The sequence below is a fragment of the Mandrillus leucophaeus genome, unplaced genomic scaffold (genome assembly GCF_000951045.1).
Source record: "Mandrillus leucophaeus isolate KB7577 unplaced genomic scaffold, Mleu.le_1.0 Scaffold595, whole genome shotgun sequence".
Taxonomy (NCBI): Eukaryota; Metazoa; Chordata; class Mammalia; order Primates; family Cercopithecidae; genus Mandrillus; species Mandrillus leucophaeus.
In genome coordinates, this window is record NW_012106419.1 from 1117383 (window position 1) to 1125588 (window position 8206).

The 8206-nt window shown below is 44.3% G+C and overlaps 1 pseudogene; it reads right to left on the bottom strand.

The window, feature by feature from the left end:
- LOC105553439 overlaps positions 1-6070 on the bottom strand; it is an 11474-nt pseudogene extending 5404 nt beyond the window's left edge.
- Positions 6071-8206: the final 2136 nt, after the last annotated feature.

Genomic DNA, 8206 nt, shown 5'->3' on the forward strand with positions numbered 1-8206 from the left:
TGGCTGCCATGGGGGCCAGAGAAGAAGAGAGCAGCTGGTGCTCTTTGCACTGAGCAGATAGGATCTGAGGAGGGAGGAGACTCAGCTATCCCTGTATGGTGCAGATGTGATATACAGCACACATGGAGAACCCTAACAGCTGCTACACCATGTGGCTAAGTTGGGTTGAATTTAACATACTCTTACCAAGGGAATACAGGCTGAGCCACTCCAAAGATTGTGTGCCTTCTAGGTCTTCTTCTAATATTCTAATATTGTGAAATGAAAAGTGAGTACTTTTGGTCTAGGTACTTTTCTTGGTGTGCAACTTTGCTAGTTACTTCCTAAATCCTCTCCTTGTTAACTCTTTGCTATTTATCTTACCTAACAAGAACCTAAATGACAACTGCATAGGAAGCAAATAAACATCTTCTTCTAGTTTTCTTTTTCTTTTTTTTTTGAGACGGAGTCCCGCTCTGTTGCCCAGGCTGGAGTGCAGCGGGATCTCGACTCACTGCAAGCTCCGCCTCCCGGGTTCACGCCATTCTCCTGCCTCAGCCTACCGAGTAGCTGGGACTACGGGCACCCGCCACCATGCCTGACTAATTTTTTGTATTTTTAGTAGAGACGGGGTTTCACCATGTTAGCTAGGATGGTCTCGATCTCCTGACCTCATGATCCACCCGCCTCGGCCTCCTAAAGTGCTGGGATTACAGGCGTAGGCCATGGCACCTGACCTTTCTTCTAGTTTTCATTGCAGAAGAGAACAGTTCTAGTCAGTGTGTGCAGGAAATCCCTAAGGCTGGTAAGTTCACCTCAGGTCATGCTTACAGGTACCACAAAGAAAACAGACAACCATGTTAAGGGGGCTATTTTATTATTGAATGAGTGCGCTAAATTACTACAATCTGCAGTTTTGTTCATCCTTGCATCTGGAATCCATGACTACTTTCACCTCCCTTGTGTTCTTTCTGAGGCCTTTTCCATATTTTACCTATCCATTACCAGCTCCTGATTGTTCATTGTTAACTGGGGGCAAGTGGTTCTCCGACTTTTTCAACCTTCTCATCTTTGACATTTTCATCCTCAACTTTATCATTTTCTGAAAACTAATGCAGTAGTGTCCATTTGGATATTTCCCACTTCACCCACTGCAAACACAGTGAGCCATATGACCACACAGACATGAACAGAGACATGAACATCTATGTACAAGTCAGTGTTGCACTGAAAGCTCTCATGTTTTGTCTTTACCTCTCATGTTTTCTGCCCTGGTGTGGTTCCTGATCCATCAGACAATCTGTTTCTGATCTGGAGAGTCACCATCATGACATGGGCCAAAATTAAAAATACCTTTTCCCACCGTATCACTGGAGGCTTAGCCCAGCTTCTCTCTGGACTTTGGCAGCTGTCTCCCCCATCTGGACACAAATCTGATTCCCAGGAACAGTCTCTTTTGTCCCCTCACAGCTCTCACTAAAACCTGTTTCTTTCTTTTAGGAGAGGACAACCAACCCTGTCCCCCACCCTTCCATTCGTTAGGAAACTTCACAGACCCTCCAAGTGGCTTCTGCTGTGTTGTCCCAGGAAATTCTCTCTGCCAAGAGTGTTCCAGTCTTAACAACTTTCCTAACACCACATGCTACTACATCAACTATCTTATCTAACATCACACAGTGAGGAACTTTGTCTTATTTTGAAATACACTCATGTGTGTTCCCACATTTGAATGCTAGATCTACCATGCAAGAGATAATTTGTCCCCATTTCCAGTTAGACACAGACATCCAGGAAGGATAAATTGCTGGCCCACAGTTGCTAAGACAGTGCTGAGAATAGAGTCTGGGAACTTCCATTCTCAGTCCAGGGCTCTCTTCACTCTTCACAAGCTGCCTCCTGTCACATCCTCCTTCCTGTCCTTTAAAACTTGATGGATGCTGCCTCTTGGTCCAAAGGCCTGTTCCATCAAGGAGGAAGTAGGCTTTTGCCATACTGTGACCTCCAACCCCTGACTTTCCCATCTCTCTTCCTACACAAGAAGTCCTGGTCATGTCATGGCACTAACGTTTAGTGGAAAGAAAGACCACTAATAAAATTGTCATTGTGCAGGTGTGGAGGTCTGGAGTCTTCTCATAAGCCTAGGACTTTGCATTATCAGGGCCCGTGACTACCTTACCTGGGCTGAGCTCGCGGACAAGGCACTCTGCCAGCCTGCGCCCCTCAGCCAGCTGCTCTCGGAGGTCCTGCCCCTGGTGGTTGTCAGAGTCATCATCAGTGAGAAGGGCCTTGAGATGCTGACTGAGTAAGAAGGAGGCCTCTCTCCCTTCCCGTAACTTCTTCCTCAGCTGGGTCAGCTCTAGTGCCTGAGAGTGAACTAGGGCTTTGTATCGCCTAAGGTAGGATAGTAGAGAAAATATAAGAGTGGAGAGGGATCAGTGATCATTTCAAAGAGTTGCAACAGAGATTTTTTTGAGAATATCCTCAAAGAGTCCTCCAAGCAGAATTTTAGCACATGTTGGTGAAATGCCTCTGGCAAAGAGGAAAAAAAATTTTAATAAAAGGCTTCCTCTGTATTAGAGTGCTCCTACAGGATTCCTCAGCATTCCATTCGTCCTTTTCCTCTGTAAATAAAACTAGCTGTCTTCCCAAATTTGTTTCAGAAAGATGCCCCTTTAGTTTCTCGTTTTGATTGCGGACATTTCCATGTAAAAATGCACATAGTACATTACGCAGTGACTGGACACAAAGCCACACAGAGAAATGTGGCCAGGTATAGCTGAGGTTACTCAGAGAGATGAAAGAATGCACGAATGACAGGGTCAAGAAGAAAAGATTCTTTGAATGAAATAATGTGAAGCCAGTAAGTCAGGAGGTGATTCTAGGGATAAAGAAAACATGGTATTTATTTACAATGGAGTACTATATAGCCATAAAAAAGAATGTTATTTTTTCATTTGCTGCAGCATAGATGGAACTGGAGGTCATTATGTGAAGTAAAATTAGCTAGTTACAGAAAGACAAACATCGCATGTTCTCACTTATTTGTGGGATCTCAAAATCAAAACAATTGAACTCATGGTGATAGAGAGTAGAAGAATAGTTACCAGGGGTGGGGAAGGGTAGTGGGGTTGAGAATATGAGGATGGTTAATGGATACAAAAAAAATAGAATGAGTAAGACCTAGTATTTGATAGCACAGCAGTGTGGCTATAGCTAATAATTTAATTGTACATTTAAAAATAATTAAAGGAGTATAATTGGATTCTTTGTAACATAAATAACAAATGCTTGAAGGGATAGATTCCTAATTTTACATGATGTTATTATAACCCATTGCATCTCATGCACCCCACAAATATTAAAATAAAACATTTAAAAAGAGAAAATGTAGTGGTGATTACACAATGTTTTGAATGTACTAAATGCTTCTGAGTTGTTCACTTTCCTTTGGTTAATTTTGTGTTATGTAAGTTTTGCCTTGATAATGACTTGTTTTCGAGTCACAATTGTAGCCGGTAATTTACTAGTATTGTTGTTCTCTAATTGTTGTATACATGTTTGCACGACATGTGCCTGCTATATAAATTCCTGCCCTTCTCCTGGCCCGGATTAGCTCTTATTTGTCCAGCTGAGCTGCCCCCGTCAGAGACTCACACACCTTCCACCTGCCTGCCCCACCACACAGAGCCTCCCTCACCTGAGCTCCTCAGCTTGTGTCGACTTCTCTGCCAGCTTCTCCTCCTTGAACTGCATCTTCTCCCCCAGCACAGATTCTGTGATGCCTTTGTGCTCCTCACACTCTGAGAAAAGACACACTTGTCTCGGTGGGAGGTTGGACATGTCACTGCATACAGGCGAGAAGTCAGGATCCACCCCAAGGACACAAGGATCCCAGGTACCAGGCTCTCAGCAGCACTTGATGCTGTCACTTACAGGTACCACAGTGTCTGGCAGGAGCAGCCTCCTCTTTAGGTTTCTTTAAAGCAGATGCTCTGTGCTACCATCGCTTCTCCTAGTGCAGCCAGCAAGAGCTTTGCCTTTTGGGCCTCAACAGAAGCGCCACATCTTTACCAACCTTCCAAATACAAGGCAGCTGATACGCCCCAATTTACGGATGAGGAAAGAGAAACTCAAAAGCACATAAAACAACTAGAAAATATGACTCAACTGAAATGAGGCAGAGTCAGAATTCACATCCACTAAGGTGTGACTCTGAATCCCGGGCCACTTTGCCAAGCCTTGCAGCCTCTCCTGTAAAACACTGAGCTGGAACATAAAGCAGAGATTTACTGTACCCTCGGGAAGGCCTCTAGAACTATGGGACTGATAGTTCTCTCGTATTGGGAATTTAAACCACAAATATTGCCAAGATTTTAAAAAAATCATATCTGAATACAATTAAGTGCAATGTGAGGCCTGAGACCATAAGTCCCTGAAGGAAATACGCCCAAATGCTAACAAAATATCTGCTAAATTAGGAATAGTAGAATGAAGAAGTAATAAATAGGTTTTGCTCTGTGCCAAGAACTATTCTAGAGGATTTGAAAGAACAAGGTCCTGTACTTTATTGCAGCAATTTACAGAGGTAGGAATTATAGGACCCTATTAACAGATCAGGAGACTGAGGCAAAGAGAAGATAAACAACTTGGACTGGAGCCCAGGAGACTAGCCCAGGGTCCCTCCTCTCCACACTGCACTGCTACCTCAGCAGAGTCTTGAGTACTCTCTTTCTTCCTCGTTAGGAATAAGAGCCTCTGCTCTGGGAAGCAGGACTTCCCTCTCAGCAGGGTCGTCCCTGCTCCTGATGCTGTCACTTACGGATACCACAGGTTCTATTCAGAGCAGACTCCTCGTTAAGGTCCTGGAAAGTAGGGACTATGAACTATCAGCATCTTTCTCCCAGTGTGGACACCACAAGGCTTTGCCTAATGGGCCTCAACAGATGCTTAAATTAAATTCTGCAAGATTTTATATGGTACAGAAAGGATCCTGGTAAAAAATGGTTCAGCTTGTTGCTGAGAAAATCAGGCAATTTTATGCTTGCATCAGGCATCAATAACTGAGATTTTAACTCTAATCCCACCCTACACCTCACTTCAAATATAGAAAAGTTGCTAAACACTTTGTGTCCAGTTTTTCGATTCTCAGGAAAATGTGGTTTTATAAAATACCCACTTCTACCTTTCTGGGAGTAGGGGAAGGATGAAGTTTATTGTGATGAAGAGAAGAGAGGAATCGGGTCTAAAGAGTATTTAGTTGCTCAGAGAGAAGACAGTGATCATTCATCACTTTGGTGATAGTGAACCTATGGAACTTACTGTATTTCTGTAGCTGGTTGGCCAGACAGTAAGCACAGCTTCAGAGACAAGAAATTTCTCTTTGAGGTCTTGGAACTGCTGTTCGCTCATTTTCAGCTGTGAGCGCAATTCCTGGTTGATTTCTAGGATGTTCATTTCTGCTCTCTCATTGTACAAAGGACTGACAGATTCTGCTATGCTGATGTTTGTGGCAGAAGAGGTAGAGCCAGGAACCGGGAGAAGAAACCCAAACACAAGATGGGTTAAAAACTAGTGAAATCATGAGGTCAGGAGTTCAAGACCAGCCTGACCAATATGGTGAAACCCCATCTCTACTAAAAATACAAAAATTAGCCAGGCATTGTGGTGCATGCCTGTAATCCCAGCTACTTGGGAGGGTGAGGCAGGAGAATCGCTTGAACCCGGAAGGCAGAGGTTGCAGTGAGCCAGGATCATGCCACCGGACTCCAGCCTGGGTGACAGAGCAAGACTCTGTCTCAAAAATAACAACAACAACAAAAAAACACCCTACTGATATCAAACAGGTTTAGTCAGGACTGAGATTAACTGTCCTGAAATAACTGAAATTCTTAACTTACTGTTCAGGAAAACTTGATCAACACCCAACACCTCAAAGTCCTTAACTGCCAAAAACAAAGTTTAAGGTGCCAGAGCTTGGAGCAGAAGGCACTGCCTGTAGCTCAGACTCTGAAGGGAGTGAGGGAAGCAGTGTCCAGTAGGTCAGGTAATGGTCTGCCGTCACTATAAGAGAATTAGAAGATGGGGATGTCATGGAATCTTGGAGCCCCTGCCTTCCACCTGCCTAGGCCATGCTGAAACACAGGCCTCCTGATCTCCCCTGAGGGTCACCACCAATGGGGACAACTCCCTAAGCTGTCATTCTGGGTATCTGTGTACCCTTGTGACAATACAACAGACCTATCTCTTTCCCAATAAATCTAAGCATATTTCTCATTGTTCATCCCTTACATGCATAAAATCATCAAGGCAGAAATAATTTCTCAACAGGTTTTATTCTCAATGGTTATGATGAAGTCACCCACCTTCTCTTTAAGTAAAAAACAGATCTGAAGGCTTTTCTGCAAGTGAAAGATGTGGAACTTTTAGACTGCCATGATGTGCTTTTCTGAGACTTCTGCAGTTTTCTCTGTATCCTCTAAAATATGTAGGACCAAAAGCAGAATATAATACTGCATGAGTGAATAATTCATTTTCGAAATGTTTTCTATCTCAATATTCTTCTTGTGGCATCCCATTGTTACTTTGGTTTCTATTACGGGGTAGCATGTTGGCTTTTCATTACGCTTAAGACCACATTGATATCCCTACTGCTGAAGCTCTTCCCCTCTCTATGGGTTGGTTTGTTTTTTAATGTCTCTAAACACTCCATTTCATACTTGTCAGTTATGGATGTCATTCTAGTACCACAAGAGCTCTTTTCAAGTGATCAAAATCATTTCCATATATCTTCTGAAAACATGCAGAGACCACCTCTCTTGGGAAGTCTTGTAAACCTGAGGCTATTTTGTTGTTTTCATTTCAGTCCCCCATATATTAAACAGAACAGGCCCACGAGTGGTTTTTATGGAATATTGCTTGTTAGATGTTTTTATAAGTTGGCCTGACACCATTGACTTGTGGTTGTCTTCCACTAAAAGAACATGGTGAGATCAAGGTCATGGTCGGAGGTGGGGCTGCTGATCTGCAGGGTCCATTTGCAGTAGAAGGTGAGGTTGAGTTAATAGGGACAAGCAGGGGACAGTGATCCTCTGAAACCGCCTCAGTTTCTCAGTTTCAGTCCCCACCCAGGTTTTGTGAGCCTGAGACTTGGGAGATGGCCTTCTTCAGTGGCCCACAGCCTGGGCCAGTGGGTGAGGAACATGCATCCCTCCCATACATTTGTCCTGGTAGGGCTTACCCCCAACACCTGGCAGTGGCAGCCCACACTTATTCTATTATGCACCACCCCCACCACAGCTGCAAGAACCTCCACCCAGCTGGCAACCAAGCCCCAGTGGCAACTTGTGCCTAGTTCACGTCCCAGTCTCCATTCCAGTGGTACTTCCTTCCTGGCACCAGCAGCTGTAGCCCATGCCTCACTTCTTAGTCCTGGCCATAGGACCGTTCTCAGCTCATTCTGTAGTCCCAACCATGATAGCCCAAATTTCCATAATGCTTCTGTCCTGATGCCACTGGGCCCCAGGACAGCATGCAGTTTCCCAAAGTCTGTGTTTGAAAATGGCACCTTGCTGTAGCTGCTTAGTTTTCAGGAAGGGCGTGGGACCCAGTTCGAGCTCTCTCCCTGGGGCAGTTCTGTCCCATGGTCTCACAGCAGCTACCTATGTTAGTTTCAGGGGTTGGCAGGGTTGAGGGTTGTCCTGTGGCTAGGATTGCAAGATTCCATAGAGGAGATGTGGGTTGCTCCATCTCTCACTTACCTATGTTGGGAAGTCATTCCTGGCTCCCAGCTGATCCTGACCAGCGGACTGTGTCTCTCCTTTCTCCTTCTCCACATTTGGTGTTTCCTGTCACTTCTCTGTTGAATTCCAGCAAATCCTCTTGGGTAATGTATTTGAAGTGTCACTGTCTATACACTATTTTGTTCTTCTAAGTGGGAGAGGCAGGAATGAAATGCTTCTAGTCATCTTGAAGCCTTTAGTCAAGGATTTTTAAATTTATTGTTTTCTAGGTATCACAGTAATTTTAGAGCTACAGTAGTAATAATAAACTTAAGATTCAGAATACATGCCAGCTCATCATCCATCCTCTAGCTGACGATTTTTAAAAAGCCATTGGCCAGGTGAGGTGGCTCACACCTGTAATCCCAGCACTTCGGGAGGCCGAGGTGGGCAGATCACGAGGTCAGGAGTTCGAAACCAGTCTGACCAACACGGTGAAATCCCCTCTC